At 42.8% G+C, this 25,450-nt stretch overlaps 1 protein-coding gene and 1 pseudogene across 3 annotated transcripts in view; both read left to right on the plus strand.

Annotated features, from left to right (window-relative positions):
• The window catches only part of NELL1 (neural EGFL like 1), a 729,607-nt gene that overhangs the window by 452,836 nt on the left and 251,321 nt on the right, over window positions 1-25,450 (plus strand). The window lies entirely within an intron of this gene.
• LOC118983183 (isocitrate dehydrogenase [NAD] subunit gamma, mitochondrial-like) overlaps window positions 2,901-25,450 on the plus strand; it is a 38,262-nt pseudogene continuing 15,712 nt past the window's right edge.

Below are 25,450 nucleotides of genomic sequence, written 5' to 3' on the forward strand. Positions count from 1 at the left end.
AGAATTATGTTGCCTTGTCAAATAATATTAATTGCAGTAGTTCAGGGAGTTTGTGTTTGCTACGCTCTCTCATGCCATTGTGATAAGTGGCCGCTTCACCTTTGTGGACTTTGAAAGTCCAACTGTGGAAAAAATACGAGTTCACATCATGTTCCTGGTGTCCACTGACACTGAAAATACATCTTTGCTGGGAAGTTATGAATTAGGGAAAAGCATTCTCCTACAGGGATTCTCATGGTCAATTGTGTTGACCTCAATAAGGTGGGGAGAATCCCATGTTTTATACATGTTGCTTGGGGAGGCAGTGCCATGTAGTTGGAGAACTGGAGACACGGCCTGGATACCCAAGGTTTAGACCTAATTTTATCACTGGTGAGTTGTAACTTCTATATTTTTACATAGTGAAGTTGGCTGAGTACCACTTTCTGTGTTTATCCTACAATGTTATTGCAAAGGATTATTAAAGGAATATGTACCAATGTGTTTCAAACTATCAAATGCTGTAAAAAGTGAAAACAGTTTGTTAGTGATACAAGGATGAAGAAAGAGGAGGTGGTTCATGATTTGCAGTCAGACTTCATTTTATTGCCCTGTACTTTTTGGAGCTTCATAAGTGTTACATTTTTCAGAAACTGGAAAAAAAACCTCCACCTGCAAAATGATTGAGATAGTCCATTGAGATACTTGCTTTGGGGCAGTTCTTGTTTTATTATAATGGTCCTGAACCTAATCTGCACTGTGTCTGAGGTGTGCCTGTCCCCCAATTCGTGTTTGTTTCAGGGCATGCATTTTATAGTTGCCGTTTCCACCTGTGACTGAAACGTTTATGAAGGGTGGTGGACAAGGGTCACCAGACAGCTTGAACTAATTCCCCTCCTCTTCCCCCTCCTTCTTCATGTGTGAGAGGTTCTCTACACATGGTCTTGTTAATAGAATTGACTACATCTTGATAGAAATAAACACTGTTCACATTTCTGTGAACAAGCAAACTCCAAGGCAGCAGTTTCTCAAACGATACTAATTGGCGTGAATTCTCTCCAATGGGCTTTCCTAGGGGCTGACGCCCATGTAGGACTTTTTTGATTTTCTCATGTGGATGAGAAATACTGGTTCAGCTTCAACAACAGTCACAAGTGCGTCTGACCAAGACACCTGGCTGGGTGTGCTCTTGCATCTCATTTAGTTCCCACCGTAGCCACAGGAAGTTGACAGCATTATTCTATGTCACAGGTAAAATTTGAATCAGACGTAGCTAAATCTGATTTAACCCAGTTAGTGCGACTCTCTTTAGTTTCTTCCCTCCTCGCCCTCCTTTCCTTTCCTTTATCTTTTTTCCCTGTTTCTTGCCCTTTTCTTTTCTATTTCTGCTATCACTTCTTCCCTGGCTATTCATTTGTTCATGATTTAACACGCACACACAGTCTCTCTTTTTTTGATATTCTAACTAGGGACTGTAAAGGGAAGAGATAGTACAATGATGATCTAAAATTAAACAATTTTTTGCTGAGAGTTTTGTAAAACAGACTAAAGTACCTTTGAAAATAGGCACTCGTTGTTGCTAAGTATTTAGGCATTTGGGGTTAGGTGGGGAAGACAGATACACACTGTCTGGAATGGGACCTGCACGCCTGCCCTGAGGATCGGGGCTGTCTGTGGAAGAGTGTTCACCTGCCGGCCCAGTCCTGTGATCACCTGGAACCAAAGCTGGGCTTTACCTAGTCCGTTGTCCATAAGTAGCTAATAGACTGAGCCTCCTTCACTGTTGCCCGTCCTTGGGGCTGGGTGAGATGACCCTTGAGGACGCTTTTGTCTGAACGACTGGTCATATCGTTATCTATTCACAAACGCCCCTTGAGTGTGAGTTCTGTGTCTGGAGCCTAGTTTCAGTCACCAAAAGAGCAAAAGACAACTGAGACGGGGCTGCTGGCGATTTCACCACTTAGGGTGAAAAAGGGACTTGCGAAAATGCTTTCAACCCAATAAAACAATTTACAGGGTGATATTATCTCATGGGAAGAGGCTTATACAGAATTACTTCTAATAGAGAGCCCGTGCAAGGCGTATTAGGTGTCGGCTAGGACCCCTCTGGTTTCGAGTAAGAGAGATCTCCTGGAAGCAGCGGCTGGGTGATTTGCAGAGCCCGGAGTGAAACAACAGGGGATCCTTGTCCAAAAGGTAGGAAAAACCTGCCCCTTCAAGCTAATAAAATATAGTGCCTTTTCCATTCTTCTGAGGTCTCTTTCTCAACCTGTCATGTTTTACTTGCTATTTTGTGTCTCTCCCCTGGCCGTGGGGGTAGTCTTGGGGTGTGTGCAGGCCATCAGAAGAGCTTCAGGCCAGTCCCCTCAGTGGGCACATGCACGTGGCCCACGGACTGCAGGGCCCCCCTCTTCCCTGACCAGTGTGCTCTGACCTGGGCAGGGAAGGGGAGTCAGTTGGCCTTCCTTCCACGCCAGTGCATAGCAGATGGGAACCTGAGGGGACTGCAGTCTCCCCACCAGTTCCCTCGTCACCCACAGAATGTACCCAAGTGCTGCCAGTGAGGGGTCGGGATGACACAGCCATGTGCCACCTGGAAACACCCAGAGCATGCGTGCCCAAACCCAACCCTCCTTGTGTCTTTGCACAGGACCCTGCTGAGTGGGGAGGGTGGGGTTGTGTGTGATCAGAGGGGCCCAGGGGTCAGGGAATGGAGAGCTGAGAACCCATCCTAGAGAGATGGGGGCAGCACTGGGAGGTGGGGATACACGTGTGCTAAGGCTCCAACCCCCCATCTCATGCTCCAGTGGCCCATGGGACCTCACAGAGCACAAATTTAAAGATAAAATTACTGGGAACTTCAGGATGGTGACCACAGAACATTAAACCCCGCATGCTGGGCCCTGTGCATTAATCCCCGTATGGCGGGCACTGGTTGCGTGCTTGTGAAGGTGGCTGTGTCTACTACCATCGATGAGCTTTCCAGGTGGGTCACAGGACCTAAGTGCAAAAAATTACTGGGATTTAGAAACAGATGCCTGCAGGAGCTGGAGTCTCCTTTCTGCTTCTCTGTGGGTTGGCTTAGTAGTTTTCTCTCACATTTTTTCCCATGTGCTTGAAGATCAGACCCTCCATTCTGTAGCTTCAGAAACTTGGCCTTATCAGGATACCTGAGATGATCAATCTCTCAGGGATCAATATACAGCATCCAGCAGAAGTAATGCCATTGAGCATGGTTGGTAGGGTACGTGAATGTCTCATAGAAGATGCACAGCAATTTGAACATTTCACCTAAAATGTCATATGGTATGATATTGTTATGTTACAGAATTACATGCTTATGATTTTGTAATAAAAGATTTGGTATAGATTATCAGCAGGGCATTGTTTGTGCCAGACCCTGTATTAATTCATTATGGTAATTGTCGTATTTTGGGGAGTACTTCCACATGATAACCTTGTTTTCCCTACCTGCATTCAGAACCAATGGAGACAGATAAAGACATCAAGTCAGTGGAGACCAAAATGCCAATGTGAATGCTGATAGAGATTATGCCAGGGAATGTGGCTCATGTACGTGACAATAGGTATTCATGATATTGAACCTCCAAATTAGGCTCATGCAGCCAGTCATGAGTGGTCCAAAGCATTCGAATGAGAATCTCCATAGCGGGCTTCCTCTGCACACTTTAAGAGAGGAAGAAGGGCGCAGAATGGGCCTCCTGGTCTCTTGGACAAAAGTGAGGGAAGAACTGGGCGGCACATGCCCAGGCCCTCCCCCCAGCTCACACTCAGAGAAGAGTGAGCAGGTAGGTCAGCAGGCCAAGGGGGGACTTGTCCTTAGGGAAATCAGACAAATGGAAAAGATGCACCTTCCCCCCAACTCTGCCAACAACTGCTGGTAAGAAGTGGCAATATGTTTGTGTCTATAGTTCCACCTTTTTTTCTTAAATGAAAGTCCCCTTTTCAAAGAAAAAAATCAGAATTATTTGAGTCAGAAATCAGAGCCAAGGAGTTAGCTGGGGGGGCGGTTCTGGGCTCATCATCTCAGTATCGGTTTGCCTGTGGCAACCGCCTCCACCGTGGGAATAGTTGTCCCAGAGACACTGTAAAGTGAGGGTGACACCTCCACGTGCTCCACGTGCTTGTGCATTTAAAGAGACATTTACAGGTGACACCACACACCTAGCGTCTCCTCAATGTCCTGTTGCCCTGAGAAGTAGATGAATTAACGTTCCCTTGCCCGGTGTTTAGTTTCACTTCCTGCGAGGAGGGTCTTTGTTGATTTTACAGTTTATGTCAGTGTAGTTTTGCTGTTCCTTCCCTTTCAACTCCAGGGAGCCCTCCTGACCTCAGACTGGGTAAGCAGCCCTTCAAGGACACCCTCCAGTCACTACTCTGGTCCCTGTCATCCCGCGCCGTAGCTGACTGTTTTCTTGTCTGTTTCCTGCAGGCCATGGCTAAGTGTCTCTCTTTAACCAACAGTTACCCCAAAACGAAGGACATTATAACGCTCAGTAGTTCTCTGATGAGTGAACACGTTGAGATTCCTTTCTCAGAGAACACGCACTGTGTGTCTAGAAGACTTTACATAAAAGCAAAGTCTGCCCTGGACACAGGGATACTTAGGCCACTCAAGCCTCGCCCCAAGCCTGAGGAAACCACAGCTCCCAAAGGTAGATGTGCAAACTGACTTTAATGTACAGTCTACATGGCTAATAGGTGACTGGCTCTCAAAGGAGATCATTACAATAAAACTCAATTCACTGTCTAATTTCCTGGAACATGGTGAATGTTTATTCCGAGGCACTTGAGAATCTTACAGTGCTCTGAAGTTATTTATTGTGAGTGTGTTGGCACTGAGATGCCTATACAGACACATGGCTTCCTAGTTTCTGTTTGATGGGATGCTCGGTACATTGTTCAAGAAAGATACAGGAAGTCAGGAACAGGAGGCAAGAGGAGGTTTGATATGAACAGAAAGATTAATGTGGCAACTTATGTTAAGGTTGTAAGTGAAATCCTGAATTAAATAAGTGATCTATAACTCTCACATGCACAAAGATGCTTTCAGAGACTCGAGGGCAATATGGGAGGAATAGAAGGAGAAGAGAAAGGTAAGTTGTTTTAATACGATGGCACTGACGATAATAAAATTGATAGACTGCTGGGCTATGAATCAGAGAAGATAGTATTTAAGGATTTTAAAGCAAATAGTAAGGGGAATATGGAAATCCTTTGGCAAAAGTACTTAGAGTATTCTCGGCACAGATTTCAAACATGGTTAATGTAATGAAGAATTCAGGAAGGTTCCATCTAAAATTCTGCCATTAGGCATACAGACAAAATGTTAGCGAGAAGTGCAAGAGGCAAGGTTGACTGACGTTGTGAGATGGCTTGACCCATTTTGAGTCAGGTCTTTTTTAAAAAACACATTCATACTGATAAATAGGTAAGGGTTGTGAGTATATATGTACTCCTTTCTAGGACTACACTTCTGGTTATAGAGCAATTTCATACCATATTGAGGAAGGATTTGAAACACTACCTTATACCCAATTCATTTATAAAGTTAGAAAGCTGGTGGATTACAGTAGCCCAGGGTTAGACTCTGTCAATAGGAAAAATCTTGCACCAAATATGCGTGACACTTGTAGCAATTAGACCCACTTAAAATTGCCCACCTGTAGAAGGTGATGTGGAAGGGGGTCCCTCTGGTAATGTTTACGATTTTTTTCATGGTCATATTGGAATAATTGGACTGGGTCAGATGACTATAAGAAATGTGACTTTCAAAAATTTTATGACTATTAGATGATTTAACCATACAAAAATAAACAAAGGCATGTGGGTGTGGTTGGCAAAATACTATTTAGTTAAATTCAAGCAGTTATCAGAAAGTGTTCTAAACAGAGGGATACAAATTTTGACATTGCTGGTGAAAAATAGGTTGTCAGGTGTGCGTAGAATAGTAATGCCATGCATAAAGGTCTGTTCCCAAAAGGGGGGGGGAACTACAGGATGAAGATATAGTTTTCTACTAAAAAACCTGTTTCCTACTGAATAAAGTCTAAACTCTTGAGCATTCAAGATACTGTAACAACTCGGCCCCAGCTGAATATTTCCAGTCGCCTCTCTTACAGTATCTTCTGCCCCCATGAACTTGCCCGTCACACTTGAGAGTCAGCTAACCATTCTCCTAACAGGCCATCCTGGACCATCTCAAGACCCTCCCCTTTGTTAGGGGTCAGTTAATATACTGGAGCAAACTTTTCCATGCTCTTCTTTTGACTGAAATCCTCTTCATCCTTCTTAGTCCAGCTCAAATCCCATTTTCCCTTGACTTTCTCAGTGAGGATACATTTTCTCCTCTCCGTCTGATTATGGTACTCAGTGGTTGTGCCTTGCTGAACTTTGCCAGTTGCATTTTCCACTGACATAAGACCTTGTGCTTCCTGAGTGTTTGGTAAATATATATTGATGCAAAAGGAGAATTGTCCAGTGCATTGAGACAACTCAACCCTACTCTTATGGCTGTGATATATTAATTACTACTGAATCTCACCATCATTCACAAAGTCAAAGAAAAATTAAAATTATAAAGTAAATGCTTGTATTATGTCTATTTTAATGTTTTAGAGAATCATCAATGGACCTGCTGTGTACATTCAAAGACATTATCTAGTGTACACAGAAAATTTATTAGGTATATTTCTATTTTATGTTTCATTTCTATAGAGTTCTGAATGTGCCCCATGGGTACTGAATATCCTGTGGATACCAAACAATTCTATCAGAATTTATCAAATCCTTTTGCCTCATTTGAGAAGTAAAGCAGCCCAAGTGTGGCTTCTTTTTTGCATCTATTGCATTTCTTTTGCATTTCTTTCAAAATCTTCTTTGGCCCTTTTTTATTCTTATTCACTTATTTACTCAGCGATCTTCATATAGACTATGTCTAGAACTAGAAGGCACTTAACATGCTGGGTAGTCCAAGTAACAAGAGAAACACAAGTTCCTAAGACATGAGTCTGCCCTTCGTGTTCTGGAGACTTCCACAGATACCCACCCATCCCAGTGTGGCAGGTGCCGTCAAGTGGGACACTGGTTTCCATATTGTGTCCTGGCCCCACAGTGACCAGTGGGAAGCATTTATGAGAAGCATTCAGCTCAGTGCTCCACTATGCGACTCAAAACAGCAGGGAATCCATTTCTCTGTTGGTTCTTAAATTTTCAACCATAGGTAAACTCAGGATCAGTTTGTTTCACAAAATTGCAATGTTGTCCTGCCACTGCCTGTGGTTTGGAGGTTTGGAGTGATACTGCTTTCCTCTTCACTCCCATAGGTTGGAGTCAGGAGAAAATAATTGTGGGTTACTGTGGGAATCACAGCATTGCCTTTATTGTGGTCTTTCTGGGAACATCAGTCTCCACTTTAGGGCTCACCTCTTATCCTCTCAGTTACAGGGTTGAAGCTGGAAGAGAGGGTGCAGCAGTCTGGTCAGATCTTTGGTCTAGTGTTGGCACAGAGACGGGAAAACCTGGGGATCTCACTATGCCAGAGTGCAGCGGGTCTGAGAGAAGAGATGGCTCCTATCACTCTGGAGCCATGGTCTCTGACACACTTGAGCCAGTCTTCACCCAATCTGCCAGTCAGGCAGCCCTCCTCATAAAGGGAAAAGCTGTGGCATGGATACAGAAACCAAGAAACCTAAAACAGTCATTCCGCTATCATTGTCTCCTGAGGGCTGGAAATGATAGCATGATAAAGACTCTCACACCCCTACTACTCCATCTCCAGAAATGCTTGCCTATTTTATTGATTTTTATTGTATTTTTTATTTTAAATCTTCACCTGAGGATATTTTTATTGATGTGAGAGAGAGAGAGAAAAGAGAAACATTGATTGGTTGCCTTCTGTAGGGACCCCAATCAGGGATCGAACTTGCAACCTTTCGGTGTACATGACAATGCTCCAACTAACTGAGACACCCTACCAGGGCAATGCTTACCTATTTTAGATGCACTGTTAATAGTAATAGTGAATGTAGTTTGGTAGTAATGTTTGCATGAGCGTTTGTGTATTGATTCCAGTGCTCAGCAGTATTTACATAACTTCAAACCTTGCAAACTCACTGTAATATAAATACTTACCAACGATTCTGTAGCTAAATTTAAACATGGATGTATTTGTTAAACTCCTAAAGAGGCGGGGGAGCACTTTATAATGATGATTTAATTTTAAGAGAAGGAAGTCTCTAGGCCCATGATTATACTTAAAATTTAATGATGCTTTCTTTGAAAAATGTGACTGAAACTAGATAATAAAAGATTGTCTAGTCTGAGTTATCAAGAGATATTATTTTCATGAGCTTGACAGAGAACTTCAGGCAGACACAGAAGCTCTATTACAGCCTTGAAACCAACAACAGTACCTAACGAGACTGGGGCAAGGGTAGGGGAGTGTGTGGCACAAGATACGATACATTGGTTGTGTTATTTTGGCTTCACAAGGGTGACCTTGATATAATCTTGTCCTGGCCATTAATATTCTTTTCCTTGAAGTGCATTTCTACTGGGGGTGGGGGTGGGGAAGAGTCTCTTGGGTGCACATAAAGCACTTTCCATCACTTACCAAAGTCAGTGCTTACCTTTGAAAGTTTGCAGCCCAGTGGACAGTAACTACATTCCTAGGGGCTTCAAGGGAATGTGTTGGACCAGTTTGTATCTCACAGGGTGTGGAGATCTGACAAGCCCTGCTTCTTTTGAGTGCATTTTGAGGTTGCACTTTGGTGAGTTACATAGATGTTTGTTACCCATAATTGTCCCATCTGAAATGACTCATGAGATTAGCAGAGCCATATAAATATATATCAGTCAATTTTATTTTAAAACAGGCTACTGAACATCGACTTTCTGTTGAGCAATCAATACAAGACTGTGTTTCTTTCCTAAGTAACAATTCTCAATGGACCAGGAGACTTTCTTTAGGCAACATTATTGAAAGATGTCGTAGTGAATTTCTGGGCCATCTGCTGGATTCTGATATGTTTTGGAAGCAATAATTCACAAAATATTCAAAGTCCCTAGCCACTAGAACGGATCTAGAATGGGGCCAGCTATACCGGACATGCCCACAGTGGCTCAAAATACGCGCAAAGTGTATTTCTATGCAGGACAACAACAAAAGCTATAATACTGGTTGGCTGCCATATTTTAAGGTGCGGGTGGCTTCACCAGCTCTGGTTGCTCTTAATGACTCTTGCGCTGTGAGAGCTCCCCAGTCAGGAGCCTAGGTCAAGCACTGTGGCTGGATCTGCCTGGCCCAGGTACTTCCTAGTACTTAGATGTGTTGCTTGACTCTGAACTTTGTTAAGGAAGCAACGGATATGTTGAAAAAAACATTTACAAATAGCATTCAGATGTCCACATAATTTGGGAATAGTGCTAACTACAACCCTGCCTTTATGGGATATTGGTGGAATGCCTAGCTAGCAGTGGCCAGCAGAGTGGGCTGTAGTTAGCACCTGCCCGCTTTCACCTTCCTGCCCCATCCTGTCCCCCACACCATGATGTGTTTCGTCAGGCACATTCCTCTGTTTTCTAGAATGAAGTTAGATATGCTCATGGCAGAGTGCTTCTGCTCTGTTGACAGTTGCTCAAAGCTTGGTCCATAAAATACAGCTGTTTGCTATCATGCCCATAAGGAATTTTGTGTCTGTTTCCTGATTTATATATACGTGTTTATCTGCCAGGGCATCTGGGTTACACCTTGTCCTGTAATAATGAACCAGCCAAGTGCCCTCTTCTCATTACATCTTTCCTCATCTGCTAATAGACATAACGACATTTTCAAATTTCTTCTCACTCTCTGCTCCTAAATGGGAAAACGGTAGGTGAAATGGGTAAGACACACGAAGCTGCTCGTGTAAGGTAAGGAAACACTGATAGCTGCTGCAACAGGCGCGCTCCGCACTTTCAGTGGGTCCAAAACAGTACATTCTTATGCAGTACTCACCTCATGGTTCCCTAACAGTCTGTGATGAGTGGGGTTGAGCTCCACATGGTGATTCAGGAACCCACTCACCTTTCTTCTTGTGCTGTGACCTCTTCTTGGTTCTCAGAATCCTTGCCACTCCGTCTGCAGGTGGGGAAGGGAAGTTGGGTCATGCATGGGAGGCTGTTATTGGCCAGACCTGAGAGTGGTGCCTACACTCTGGCTCACATGGCGCTGGGCAGAACTCAGTCCAGAGCTACATCTTACACTAGAGCAGAGTGGCTGTGTGCTTGGGAAGGAGGGAAGACATAGCTGTGTGCGGGCTCTATCACTCTGCAATATGGCCATTGTGAATAAAACTCGGAGTGAATGAACGTGGTTGCATTGTTCTTTGTGGAACATAACCCCCTGTGTGCAGTCCTGAAGTAAATTCTAGCTGATTCACTGTGAAGATCTCTTGTACCCTCTCAACTAAGATAGACTGGGAGTACTGGGGGCCTAAACTTGGAGTGAACTCACTCCTTCAGGAGCTTATCTGAACTTCAGATCCTGGCAGTTTTTAGAAAAAATTGAGAAACTGCTTTATGAGTCACTTCAAAGTAGTGCAGACCACTCAGAATCATGAACTCCCCCTGAGAACTGCCAGTGACAAGGTAAAGTAACCCTCCACCTGCGCCCTGGGCCTTTAATAATTCTATTCGGTCATGGAATCCTACTTGTTAATGTGACAATTCTCTTTTTGTGGTTAGTGATGGTTCCTTCCCTAGTTGGTGAATTGCCCATGTTTATTTTTACATTATTTTGTAAAAGATTTTATTTATTTGTTTTTAGAGAGAGGGGAGGGAGACAGAGAGGGAGAGAAACATCAGTGTGTGGTTGCCTCTCACACACCCCCTACTGGGGACACAGCCTGCATCCCAGGCATGTGCCCTGGCCAGAAACCAAACCAGTGACCCTTTGGTTCACAGACCAGTGCTCAATCCACAGAGCCACACCAGCCAGAGCTGAATTCCCCTTTTTTTAAAAGAGTTTTATTTATTTATCTTTAGAGGGGAAGGGAAGGAGAGAAATATCAATGTATGGTTGCCTCTTGTGAGTCCCCTGCTGGGAACTGGCCTGCAACCCAGGCATGTGCCCTGACCGGGAATCTAACTGTGATCATGTGGTTCGCAGGCCCGCATTCAATCCACTGAGCTACACCAGCCAGGGCTGAATTTCCCATTTTTAAACTTGAAACAGAGAAATTATATATTGGGCCCCTTGCCCTGTGTTCTTGTACCACCTTACACACTTGGACATAATACCATTTTTTTATTGTGGCATATTTTAAAAGATATCGGGGAAGGATAAGGCAAACATTTCAGTACTTATTTAAATCTAGTGTAGCTATACGTTTAATTTTATTTAGGAATAATGAGCTAATTTAAGATACTTTTTTATAGGTAGAATATTATAATTTCATAAACTGGGTATTTTGTTGTATAAATAACTTGATAGATGAGGGAGGAATTCTACATATTCCTCTAAAACACAGTGTTCGGAGATGTGACTAGATGAGACTGGGAAGTGGCTTCGATTCAGTCTCTAAGACTATTTAAAACTAGGAAACGACCTTTGGTGTCTAGATGGAAAACACCTTTGTTTTGCAGCGTTTTACGCAGGTGAGGGTTTTGAGCCTTGGTATATTCACTTATGGTATCTCTTTGAAGTTTATATTAGGTAGTGGAAAAGGCAAGTATGGCAAATTTCTTAGAAGAGGACTTGCCTTATGTTTAACAAAGCAAATCACACAGGCACATACACCTGTATGTGCCCTGATATCAGAAGATATATAGGCTCTAGAATAGCATTGTCCAGTTGATATATAATGTAAAGCACATACATTATTTTAAAGCTTCAAGAAGCTGTCTTGATAGAAATAAGAAGAAATAGGGTCAAAACACGTGAGTTCAGACATTTGCAGTGCTCGGCAGCCACGTGTGGCTGGTGGCTGGCTGCCCCAGAAGCTCTAAATCCTTCAGGGTAGGTTTCCATTAAGAAGAAATAAATATGGCACACACTTTCACCTACACACCTAAGCACATGGAGGAGATCCCTGGAGAGGTAGTCAGGAACCTTGGGATTTTTCTAGGTTTTCTTTGCCTTATTGGGCAGCCCAGGTCTGGCTCTCAGTTAAAGGCAAAACTGTAAGGTTTATTAAGCAGATGGCTGGAATGCACGTGTCGGGTCTGAGAATATCTATTTCCTTCTACAGTATAACATTTCCTGTCCTGGGATGGGACTTCATCATAAAGTCAGATATTGAGTTGGAAGTGAGGAGCATTCATCAAAACTCAAATTATATTCAGATAAAAGAGAATAGAAAGAAAAAAAACTGTCATCCGTAGCATTTACTTTGGTTGCATTTCAAGATCAATTTCATATTACAAACAATTTATAAGAGAGCAGAAATAATACTTTTCATAATAACCTGTTCAGTGCAGTGATGCTTATCAGCTTTCAGTTGTCACATATCCTACAGTCCTTTGTTATAGCAATTAGCCAGAAGAGAGCCATGCATTCCTGAAGATAGGGAAGCCTGGCAATTTGTGGATAATTATCTGATAAGCTTAAACGTGGGATCATACTTGACTGCTGAATTTATAAATAATAAAGCCTTATTAATTATTTTAGATCCAGATAATTTGGAATTGGTAATAATTTTTTTTGAAATTGAAGTAGCAGGAGGTGGCCTCAAACACTGTAAATACAAGGGCTTTGGAATCTGATACTCTTGAAATTAAATCCCATCTCTGACTCATACTGTGTGATGTCGAGCAAATTCTCTCAACTTCCCCAAGTTAGCTCGCCTGCCTAAAGAGTAAGAAGGAAATGGCACAAACTTTGTAATATGCATCACCACCCGTCTTTTTCAGTTTGGCTGCTTTCCAATCCATTCAGCTCAGACCCAGGATTACAGATTCTCTGGCATCCCTGCAGGCAGGATGACAGAATGGTGAATGGCGTGGCTTCGGGGGCCAGCCAGACTGCTTGTGTGGAAGCCAGGCTCTTCTTAGCTAACTGTGCCATCTTGGGCTGGCCCCTCAGCTGATTTGTGCTCTACTTTCACACCTGGGAAAAATAATTGTATCTACCTCCACGGGGTGTTTGGGCTGTTAAACAGGGTGCGTAAGGTGCTATCTGGCACACTGCGTGGGTTCTATGTAGCTGTCCACTCTGACTCTATGCTGAAGACCCTCCCATGCATCCTCATGTCTTTCAGGATGGAATTGGCACTGCTTAGCCTGGTACACTGGCCTTCCTGGCTGTGGTTCCCATCTACCTCTTAGCCTTATTTTCTGCCACTTTCCTCCCCGCCCCGGCAGTCAAACTACTCACTGTGTTCCAAGTCTTCCTAGCTCAGTGGTGAAGTGAAGTGGGTTTTCGGTGTCAGTCTGCTGGGGTCAAAAGTGGTGTCTAGCACTTGGCAATTTCATGACTTTGGAAGTTTCTTAAACTTCAAGTTGAAGGTCAAATGATGTACTTGTGTCTATTATATTTTCAGTTTCAGTGTCTTCCCTTTGTATTAAATATATGCCCCCTCAGTTTTTTTCTTTTGATTTTTGCTGATTCTTCAAAGTACAGTTTCAGTTTTGCCTCTTTCAAGCAATCTCCCTTCACCCCTATTCTGTATTCTTTTATATCACTCTTTTTCTCGGCATTTATCACACCAGGCTATAATTGCAGATTTGCTTAATCTATGCCCCTCACTGGCCTGGAGAGGCAGACAGCATGTCCTCATCACGTTTATGTCCTTATAACTTAACATATAGGGGTTATTTATTAATGTTTGTTGAAGAAAATAAGTAATAAAGTCATAAGGGTTAAGTGATATAACTTAGGTCTACTATTTGGCACATAGTAGAAACTCAGGGAATACTTATTTTCTTTTCAAATTCACTTTTAGGTGTCTGTATCATGTGGGGAAGGGTTTTACCCTTTACTAAGAAGGTTAANTTGTGTCTATTATATTTTCAGTTTCAATGTCTTCCCTTTGTATTAAATATATGCCCCCTCAGTTTTTTTCTTTTGATTTTTGCTGATTCTTCAAAATACAGTTTCAGTTTTGCCTCTTTCAAGCAATCTCCCTTCACCCCTATTCTGTATTCTTTTATATCACTCTTTTTCTCAGCATTTATCACACCAGGCTATAATTGCAGATTTGCTTAATCTATGCCCCTCACTGGCCTGGAGAGGCAGACAGCATGTCCTCGTCACGTTTATGTCCTTATAACTTAACATATAGGGGTTATTTATTAATGTTTGTTGAAGAAAATAAGTAATAAAGTCATAAGGGTTAAGTGATATAACTTAGGTCTACTATTTGGCACATAGTAGAAACTCAGGGAATACTTATTTTCTTTTCAAATTCACTTTTAGGTGTCTGTATCATGTGGGGAAGGGTTTTACCCTTTACTAAGAAGGTTAAGACAGTAAGTAAAGTTCCCCCTGAAAGCACAAGTATTCTATATTCGGTCTCTCCACAGGATGGGACTTCGTTCACCAGAGGACTCACTGAAGTGGTTTGGTGCAGAGGATTTCAGTTATCCCATTTAATATAAGTGTGTTCCCTTCTTATTCAAAGACTGTTGAAGCAACATGAATATAAAACTCTGAAGAAAGTGTGGCCCTTTCCCAGAAGCCTGCCCCTGTGACCATAGTAACAGCTAGCATATATAGAAAACTGCGAGCGAAGCACTGTGCTGAGCGCTTTACAGCAATTACCTCCTTTAAGTCACACCAGTTCTCTGGGAAGAAGGCAGAATTATTGTCCCCATATGAGAAAACTGAGCCTTAGAAAGGATGATTGAGTCAATTAGCCATGTAGTGTAGGCCAGGGATGAGGTTAGATCAGGAGAAAGGTATTCTGTAATACTGTAAGTTGTAATGTATTTGGATACCAAATTGTCATATGGGTACAAGCTTCAAGAATGCCAAGACTTTTTTCCATGGAACATAGGTCGTGTGGGGATAATAACACTTCTCTTGAGATAGTTATAAGAAAGCAGATTTTTCGGGTATGAGCAAGAATCTAATTATTGCTGTGTGGTGCAAGACGCATTCTCTGAAGAAGATGAGGATTTAGGGAAATTTCGTTTCCCATCAGGTGCAGTTTTAGAAGTCATAGCCCCCATCTTTGGGAGAAAAAGGAGCAGCAGGAGGGAGAGAGGAAGCAGCTGATCTGACGTCGAGTTTGAACTGAGATGGATCCAGGGGAGGACTGCATTTGGGGTGTTGGAAGTGTATGGGGCCTGGTTAGTTAACCTCAGTATTCCAAAGGTGGTCTATGAGATAGAGTCAGAGGAATGATCACTGCAGAAATTGGATTATAGACCTCCGAGGAGAGAAAATGAGGCCAGCTAGAGTAGAGAAAGATACCCGATGTTCTGGCCACCCAGCATTCTTGTGCTCTGCTGGTAACCATTCCCGGGTTTTCCCCCGGGGAGCCACCCCTGCTCAGTCTCAGTTCGTGCGGCCCTAGTGCTGGGACCCATAACCTTCTCTGACATGACTCGAGCAGTGCGTTTTCCTGGCCACAAACATCGGTCAGATTTTCACATGCTACTCCAGCAGCTCCAATTTGCTTGTTTTATCCTGGTTATTTCAGAGTCTCACTTTTTTACTATGCAAGGGAAGGAACCTGCCAGGATGTGAGCAGTGGTGGCCATTTGGGGACCGTTAGGGAGAAGCTGTCTGAGAGGGAAGCCAGCATGGAGACATGGAGGTGAACCAGATCCAGCTGATATTGTTCGAGCTTCTTTATCCAGCCATGTCTGAAGTTGGACCACCTCTAGTTTTGCTTAATCTGGATTAGATGGTTTTCTATCATTTTCTAACAGAGTGCTAACTAATTGCCCAGTAACTCAGCTTGTTTATGAAGGAAAGCGGTAAGAATATCTCCTATGGCAATGGGAAGATCTTTTTATTTCTATGAGAATAAGATATATTTGGAGTAAATATTGTAAGAATCAGGTTGGTCAAGATGGCTTTTATTGAACCAAAGGGAAGGCAGTGTTTTAGATGGAAGGATAATTAGCAGACATGACTGCAAGCTTGTACATTTTACCTCTCAGGTGTGGCCAAACTATTGCCAATTTCAGTATTCTTGAATGAGCGTTTTATTTACTAAAGAAGTTACTTATCATACGAATGCATCCACCTAACTCCCGTCTGCTATATTCTGGAGCTTCTCCGTTTTGCTCAATAAAACAGCCACTACTTCGCACCATTCCTGTCATCCTCAAAGCCTGTAGGGTGCTTCCTTGCTCTTGGCTGTTGGAATTAAAATATCCCTTTCCTCTTCTTTAGAATGGTAGTGTTTTGATTCCTTATCTCAGTGGTCACCTGGATTTGAAAGACTACAGCCTTATCACCCAGACTAGGTGGGAAAGTTGTCCTATTTTGCTTCTGGCTGATAGGCATTGGAACAAAATAAACTGAAAAGAGTTTCCCTTTAGGCAAGATTAAACCAATAACTCTCATTTATATCATTCTATAAGTTGTATTATCTTGAGCAAAATATTCTTGCACATTGCAGACTGTAAATCCTGGGGCTAAGGAGTGAAAACCGTACCTTCCAATCTTTTTTATCTTTTACATCATGATACACATAGACATGATACTATCCTTATAAGGAGTAAGAAGATGAGGCTGCTCATGCTGAAGTGCTTCTGGCTGGACTGAGGGGAGCAGTAGCTTGGTACACGTTACCCTATTCCTGGCACTCTGATTGGGAAGGTACTGGATTTGCAAACCATATGCACTGAATTGGGGACCTTATTCAGTCACTAAACCTCACTATATTCTTGGGGCATTCTTATTTCCTATTTCATCCTCAGTTCTGCATTTTTAAAAACATTGATTTCAGAGAGAGAGAAAGAGGAATGCCAGTCTATTGTGCCACCCATTTATGCATTTGTTGGTTAATACTTGTGGGTGCCCTCACCAGGATGGAACCCACAACCTTAGCACATCGGGATGATACTCTACCCAACTGAGATGCCTGGCCAAGGCTCTTCCGCCAATCTTAAACAAGCAACCTGTGATGTAGTGCAAATGTAAAATGTCTATATATCTGAAGCATTATTGGATCTAATAAATGAAGGTTTATGAGGTGCACTAAAGCATTAAGCATGAAAACATCAACAAGAAGCTTATTACCTAGATCCACTTAGTTCCTGCTAAGCATACTTTAAAAAATTATACATCATTTAAGACATCTGAACCACAGTATCTGATGGAGAGTGACAGGGTCTGGGTTAAGTACCAAGAGCACATGTAAAGAACTTCTGAGTTAACAGGAAGAGTTGAGATCAGTTATTCCCCCAATACAAAAGAAGATTCTCCCAAGATCCTCAGCATATGTTTACGTAGAACATCATGCAGAAACACAGTTGAGGTGCTTAAGTCGTGAATGGGATACGTGCCTTTTCAAAAGAGGCTCCAGAGAGATCCCTGTTTCCTTCCACCAAGTGAGGACACACTGACCATGAACCAGGGAAATGTACAACTGTGCTGGAGTCTTGATCTAGTACTTCCCAGCCTCTGAGACTATAAGAAAGAAATTTCTGTTGTGTGTAAACCACCCAACCTATAGTATTTTGTTACAGCAGCCCAAACGGACTAAGACAGGAAGGTTCTCAGTGATGGAATGGATCACAAGGAGCACATTGAAGTGAAAATTAATGAATGAACTGTTAAGATGGTCTGTCTCTGGGTAGCTGGGCTCAAGACATTCGGATGAAGTTCAGAAACAAATTCAAGGATAAAGGTTCATTCTGTCAGAGGAGCAAGGACCAGAATAGGATTTGTGAGTAGGGCTGTAGTTAGTGAAGGCGCACAGACATGCACAGAAATCAATGACCAGGGATGGCACGTGTAAGTGTGATGCTCTGTGCCAGATGTTTACACACATTGTTCCACTTAATTCTTACCAAACTCCCCAAAGACATGCAGTATTCATAACAGAAGCCTGCAATATTCGTAACAGTCTGTAATCAGACTGTTAACAAATGGTAGAGCTGGGATTTGAACCCAGGTCTTCGACTTCAAAGTCCATTTTCTTTTCACCGGTGAGTAATAGAGGTTGTAACCAGAAACCTGGGGACAGGAAGAAACACTGACTGTGATGTGTGGCATCCATTTAGCTTCACTGTCCTAATTCTGGTCTGGGGGACATGTATGCCTTCTGCTTAGGTCAGGGTTGATTCATGGAGTGAAAGGCGAAGATAGATTTGGGATCCAAGGGCCACTCAGAGGCTTGCTACCATGTTGTCCTAACACCTCCTTTAACCATGCACTACATTTCTTTAAAATCTGATGCAACTGAAGGTACCTATTTCCATCTGAAAATTTTATGGAGTATTATATTTTTAGGGCAGTAGATTGAACCTCAAATTGAGCCCAGGCACATGAGGTCTGTCTGGAAAAAGTCCAGCCATTGTTAGTATAACAATAATGGTTTGCATGACATCAATGTAACCTAGCAGCCAAGGAGAGTAGACTGAATGTACATGCGTGAACAGTGATGACTTCACTGTACTAGTCAGTAGGAGGGGTAGTTGCCATTGAGCGAGCATGTGTACTATGTGGCCATCACATTCAAAATGACTGAGCAGGTAGAGCAAATAATGTGCATCAGATTTAGCGTTAAGCTTGAACATTCCTCTGTGGAAACTACTGGGATGATTCAGAGGCCACAGCTATGGACAGCTGGTGATTGGCAGCTTCGTCACAACAGCATGTTCACTCATGCATCGTCTCTCCTGCAGTTTCTGGTGAAGCATCAAAGCACCCAGGTGACTCAGCCCCCTGCAGCCCTGGTTTGGTGTCCTGTGACTTTAGTTTTTCCCAAAACTAAAATCACCTTTGAAAGGAAAGAGATTTCAGACTATTGCTGAGATTCAGAATAATAAGATGGAGCAGCTGATGGCAGTTCTGTGCATTCTATTTCTTCTCAGAACCTACCTCTTAATCAATAATTTCACCAATGAATTATTCCTGACCTTGGAGTATACAACTAATAACAGGTGAAGCATCATTCAAAAGTATTGCATTCGAGCCTATTTATGAAAATTATATCATTTTAGGTGAGTCAAATGTCTGTGGATAAGGAGTAATCTAGAAATAGTGTAAGGCACTGCATTGGTGGGCAACCAAGGCATTTTAGAGCTAGAAGCTCCCGTAGGAATCACTTCCTTTATTTACAGGTTGGGATGCCTGGGAACGGATATGGCTATAACCACTTAATGACAGAATGAGATAGAGAACCCAGGTTTCTAATTCTGGGAAGTCTTTTCATTACCCATGATATCCTCTTGGAGTTGTTTGTTTCAAAGCTATTTCTATTTGCTACTATAGATTATATCCTACAACTGTCGTGATAGAGTGGTAACTATGATTTACATAGCAGTTTACCTATTATCAAAATAAGTGTCACTCTATTATTTCCCAGATAATCCTTGAGAGAGATCTTATCTTCTACCCTGCTGTACAGATGATGAAACTGAGTTTAAAGAGGGGGAGAGACTTGCTCAAGGCCACGCAACAAAGACATACTAGTGCTCAGAGTCAAATGCAGTTTCTTTGCATACAGAATGTACTCTTCTTCCATGGGACTCATCATAAAGGCAGGCGGATGCTGTACTATCCAGCTGGTGACATTCTTGAAAGGAGAAGAGTGAGCTATTAATGATGTCATTGATACAATGGGCATAAAACAGCACCATGTCAGACAAACTTGGGTAGAATATGTGGTCAGGCAAGCACATGTCAGATGTGTAAAATGAGGGATGTTCTGTTCAAAACCAAAGCCTGATCTTTGTTTGGGAGAGAGGTGTGGGAAGGCTTGAACAAGCTGTTGTCAAGCTGACAAGGGAGGGTGAGTAGACATGGGTGAGGCACACGAGATTAGGGGCTTGCACAGCGGCGCAGTGTGGGTGGAAAAGAGAAAAGCATCCACGTCACAGGAGCAGTGCGGACTGGGAGCAGGAAAGGGCGGGGCCAGTATATGACACCGCTCCCCATCTACCAAGTACCAAAATTGCCTGAGAGTTGCAGGCCACTGGTGTGTGCCAAGAATTTCTCTTCATAGCATTAGGCAATGAAAATAATAAACGTGTCTCTGTGAAGTCAGTATATGTTAAGTACAAGATTAATTGCAAGACTAAATGAAACACTCCTAATGGTACCTGAAGAAAATGTAATGCTGGGAAAAAAGCCATTTTCTTGCTACCCAAGAAATTGCATTATGGAAATTCCACCATCAGAATGAATTAATAGCTGGCTTAAAAAAATCACTGCCCAGCAAACAAATGCATACATTTCATATCTTAAGTGAGGTTAATATTAACATTACATTTGCTCAGTTTAAAGGAGAAGGACTTGGCATGAGGGGAGCAGGCGGATGAAACGGGAGCTTTAAAATTGGGCAGCAGGAGAACACACTGCTCCAAGGGAGCCCAAGTCTGTGGGACTACCTGGATATTCATCTTTGCCCACTGGCCATTTTCCACAGGCTCAGACCAGGCCTGTCTTTGTTGCTAACCCTATGGTTATAGAGGTGGTAGACACGCTGGTGATCATTGATGAAAAGACCAGGAAAGTGAACTGTGCTGTCTGCTGGGTGAGCTTCCTCTTGGCAGTTAAGTGGCATCTGACCATCTCTTCTTTTCGCAGTACATTTCGAGTGAGCCCAGCTGTGCTGAGATGGCCACTAGGGGGGATTCCAGGTGATTGCTTGCAGCTCGGGGACATCTGAGAGCAGCTGAGCAAGCCCTGCAACCTTGACACGCTCGTTGAGTTACCTTCCAGAAGCACGTTCCTTCACCTTTCTCTGACATGGAAAGGAGCAGAGGGAATGGTCACGGTCTGAGATGACAGACAGGCGGCACAGGGATGTGCTAATCTGCAGAGGAAATGCAGTCTATAAATTAAGAAGCAAGAGACTAAGAGCCTGATGGACCATTGTGGGGCCTGTAAGAAAGTGTAGTCAGAATATCCTTGGCAGTGGGGCAGATGGGACTTGTAAGGGTGGTCGGCGAGCCAGTGTTTCCCCCACCGTGGTTAGCAGGGTTTTACGTTTGTCTTGCCTGGCCACAGTAGCTCAACTTCTAAATCTGACACCTCAGCTTGCTTAAGTTTGTTGATCCTCAGTGCTCTTTAGACTTTCTGTTTCCCAGGAAAGTAATTGCCATACTTTTTAGTGGTTGGAAAACAGAGGAGCTGTCCTTATGAAACCCTCAGGATATATTGCAAGGCTAATAGGCTTTTCTGCCTGGATCGTCTACTGCAGAGCTAACAACTACACTTCGGTAGCAAAATAGCTTTTTAGAACTAGAGTTGGAGGGGGAATGGGAATACAGTTGACAAGATGACATCCAGGCAAATATCAGAGGCAGGTTGTGGGGCGAGGAAACCACTTCAGTATCCGGGAAAGTGGAAATGAAGGCATATTATGTAGTAGTTTCTTCTCATACAGTTTTATAGTAATCAATCTGTATTTCCTCTCCCCTCCAATTATTGCATTTCCTGATTGCACATCATATCCTTTTATATATATATTTGTTTGCCAAAAAATGCTAGCAAAATAAAATTGGGAACGTATCCAGGTTCTTCTAAAAAGTCTTGCTTGCTCGTGCCTGTCTGTAGGGATCCATAGTGACCCTCCCAGCAGTTGCTTTTGTACTTGCTGGTATTTCTGCTTGGATTGTCATTAGGTTTTAACTGTTGAGGAAAATTTCTCCCCTTTTTAAAGAATCAACTCAGGCCTTACCTTCTCACGGAGGACTCTCCCAATTCCCTCAGCATTCAAACGTACTCCTTCTCCACCTTCCACTGCAAGTGATTCTTACTTCCTTATCAACACTTAGCGTGCTTATTATATCTTCTCTCTTCGTAGCACTGTCCTCTATCAGGCCATTATTCCCTTAAAGGCAGAACTAATATCTTTCTTATTGTCGTAACTTAGCATAGTGTCTGGTACAGAGAGAACACTCAGTGAATGGATATTCAGTACAACCCATTCACGTTTACGGCATTTCTTTTCCCAAAGTTCCTTCATTTCCCATCTATATGATGTATAATTTTTACCTCTACTGAACAATCTCTGTGTAATTATATATTCTCTCTTGCTGAAAACCTAAGATAGACATACAGATGGTTGGCACTTGAACACATAAGTGCTACATGGAATGGATTTGGTTCCGCACTCTGCAGGTAACGAACAGTCAGAGGTAAAGAACTGCTGATCTGAAGCTTCGTAGAGGCGCCCTTTGTGACAATGACGAAGATCTAGAAGCAGATCTGCTGTTGTAGCTACTAATATTGGCTTTTTTTTCTCAAAGGCAATGTTACTCTCCACTTTGGCCTCAGAAAGACACTACTACCTTAAAGCCATGGTTAGAAATAGGCAGGAAACAGGGAGAAAGTGATTAACACCCTTAAAATTTATTGAGCATCTAGTATAAACCAAATACTGCACTACTATTTATAGATTCGAGATGAATAAGCTGTCATCCCTGCCTGAGAGGGTGTTATAATGTGTGATGGGTAAGCTTTTTATAACTTTACAATTCTATTGTCCTTTAAAGGGGGTACCACTATAGAGGAGAGTGGGCGTGACTTGCTGTAATCAGGGGTCAGGGAAGGCTTTACAAAAGTAGTCACATTTCATCCAAATTTCAAGGGGTGAGTAGGAGTTTGCTAAATGGATGGGAGGGCTAGACATCTTGGGCAGAGGAATAGCATGAGCGAAGTTATGGAAGTACCATTGCTCATGACCTTTCTGGGGAACAGAGTATGAGATGATGCTGGGTCACTGGGTTAGTGAAAACCAGAAGATGAAAAGTGTTTCAGGAAGTGTCCAAGGGATTGGCCAGGCCAGTATTCAGGAAATCTTGAATGATCTATTCAGAAGTTTGGACTTCAGTCGCTGTGGAACCAAATAGTGAGATGATCACACTGGCATTTGACAGAGAAAAGAAGGTGGAAAATACTACATGACTTTCTCTAGAACACTGTGGTTAAAAGACCATTGTTTTTCTGATTTCCAGGATTTCGCTTGCCTAGCTCTTTGTAATCCAGCCTATATCAATGAAGCTATTTACTCTGCTTAGCAGATTTGTATTTAAATTGAATTTTAATAGAGTTGTCCTTATCATATGCTTAGAGTGGAGTCATATGTGGGCAATAAACTCTGAAAAGTAATTCAATATAATTAAAAGTTGCCATCATACCCTTTAACCTTCCTCTAAACTATAGCTCAGCACAGTTTCTCAGTTCATTTAGTCAGCAGATATTTGTTGAGTGCCAAGATTTGTTCTAGATACAGTGAGGGTAACAGGGACCCAAACAGATTAAGTCCGTGCAGCTGAACAATTAGATTGTACAAATAAGTAAATAAGTATATAAATACATTTTCAATTAGTGATATGTGCCAAGAAGAAAAATAAAGGAGGGTAAGAAATGATAGAGGGAAGGATAGAGGGAGGCTGTTCTTTGATATAAACTGCCTTTCCCGTGGGGTGATACCTGAGAGGGAGACTTGAAGGAGTGAGGAGGGAAGCTGAATTCAGGGAGACTTTCCAGGCAGAGGGAACAGATAACGTGAAAGCCCTGGGGCTGAAATTGCCACAGGAGCTGCAAGTGGACCCAGGTGACTGGAGCAAGGGATCAAGAAGAATGGTGGCAGCCACCCTCAGTGATCCAGGAACACGTCACCAGGGACTTGAAAGTCTGGGCCAGGTAGGTGCTTCAGATTTTATTGTGTCTCAGGGGAAGTCATTACAGGTTTTCTGAGGATAGTGACATGATTAGATTTGTCTTTTTTAAAGGATTCCCTGGCTGCTGTGAGGAGGTTAGATCAAAAGGAAGCCACAATGGAGCAGTCATTCACACAAGAAATGACAATGGCAGATGCCAGTTGTAGCACTGAAGGACTGGAATGTGGTTGGATTTGGATGGAAGTTTGAATTTAGAACCAAAGGATTTGTTGATGGATTGGGTGTGAGTGTAAGAGACAATAAGGTATCAAGAGTGATGATTCCAAAGTTTTTGGTGAGAGCCAAAAAAAAAAAGTTTTTATTGAGGACAAGACAGCAAGAAGAGCAGCTGGTGAACTCCATGAGTCCAACACAACCAGCTTTTCCTGCAGAGTTGGAACTGTTCAGGTTTCTGTCATCAAGCACCACATGAATGCATTGCTGTATTTTGGAGCCTGGTTGGAGGCAACCGAAAAAAAATACTGTGTCTTTAAACATTAAAACCACATTCAGTACAATGTCGGTGCTATTAGAGGTGTGAGGGAATCATGGAGACTGACTTAGATAAACACAGATTCCCATCCTCCATACCATACTCTCTCATTTTATAGCAAACACATGTTGAAGTGAAGGGAAATGGCAGAAGGAACCACCAACAGGCTACAATGGTTTCCCCGTTGTTCTTCCCTCCTGCCCGACCTCCTTCCCTCCTCTCCCCTTCCCTCCTCCCACCTTGATCCCTGTCCACTCCCCTTGCTACTCACAGGACATTAAATGTACGAATGTTACTCCACTGTGAGTGGAACTTTCTCCCCGACCCCCTATACTCACGGCCATGGTTGACTCAGATGTTACGAATGAGGTGCTATCATTGCTCCAGAAAAGATAAAATGAAAGTAAGATGCTCTTTTTAATTTTCAGATGTACAAACTGACACTTCACTTACATCCATACATTTTATGTGTAAATTCAGAACAGACCTACAACCTTCCAAAGTAATTTTATCAGGCAGCACCCAAGTAAAGCAGACCACTCGTGTACGGAAACCGTGAGCACTATCACCTGTGACCAAATATATTTCAGCAAACTTGGCACTGTATCTGTTTATCAGAAAACTATTGCTCAGCTTTGTCACCTAATATTCTCTCTGACACCCAGACCTTGAGGTGTGCCATACACAATGTTTTCAGTGTGTTTTCCAGTGGACTCCACTCCTGTCGCATTTATTTTATATTGGCTCATTGGGGATGTGTTAACAAGGTACTAGACAAGTGATAGGTTTCTGTGCTTCTGTTGGTAATTAGATTTAACAAGCACGATTGCAGGATGCCTCAGGAAACAGAAGTTACTGTGCACGGGGCTGTGTTAGTTTCATGAGAATGTCTTCATTAGAAGTCTCTGTGTACAGCTGGAGGAACCCAGGGTGACGTGGCTGGCACCGTGGATATTCCAGCATGGCTCATTGGTAGCCCAGTGCCTCCTGATGTGTTTCATTTTGAACACCATGCCTGGCAGTTTGGGACAAAAGCCACATAGAATGTTCATTTTCAGTGGACCACTTAGGCATGCCCGTTCTGATCCTTCGACATTCCATTCCAAAGAGAGGAGTTCAGTGAAGAGGGATGCTTTAAGTTGCTGTCTTCTAGCTGGTAACTGAGCAGACTAATGAATATGC

Source organism: Sturnira hondurensis, unplaced genomic scaffold (genome assembly GCF_014824575.4).
Source record: "Sturnira hondurensis isolate 20B ecotype Veracruz unplaced genomic scaffold, ASM1482457v3 Scaffold0002638, whole genome shotgun sequence".
Classification (NCBI taxonomy): domain Eukaryota; kingdom Metazoa; phylum Chordata; class Mammalia; order Chiroptera; family Phyllostomidae; genus Sturnira; species Sturnira hondurensis.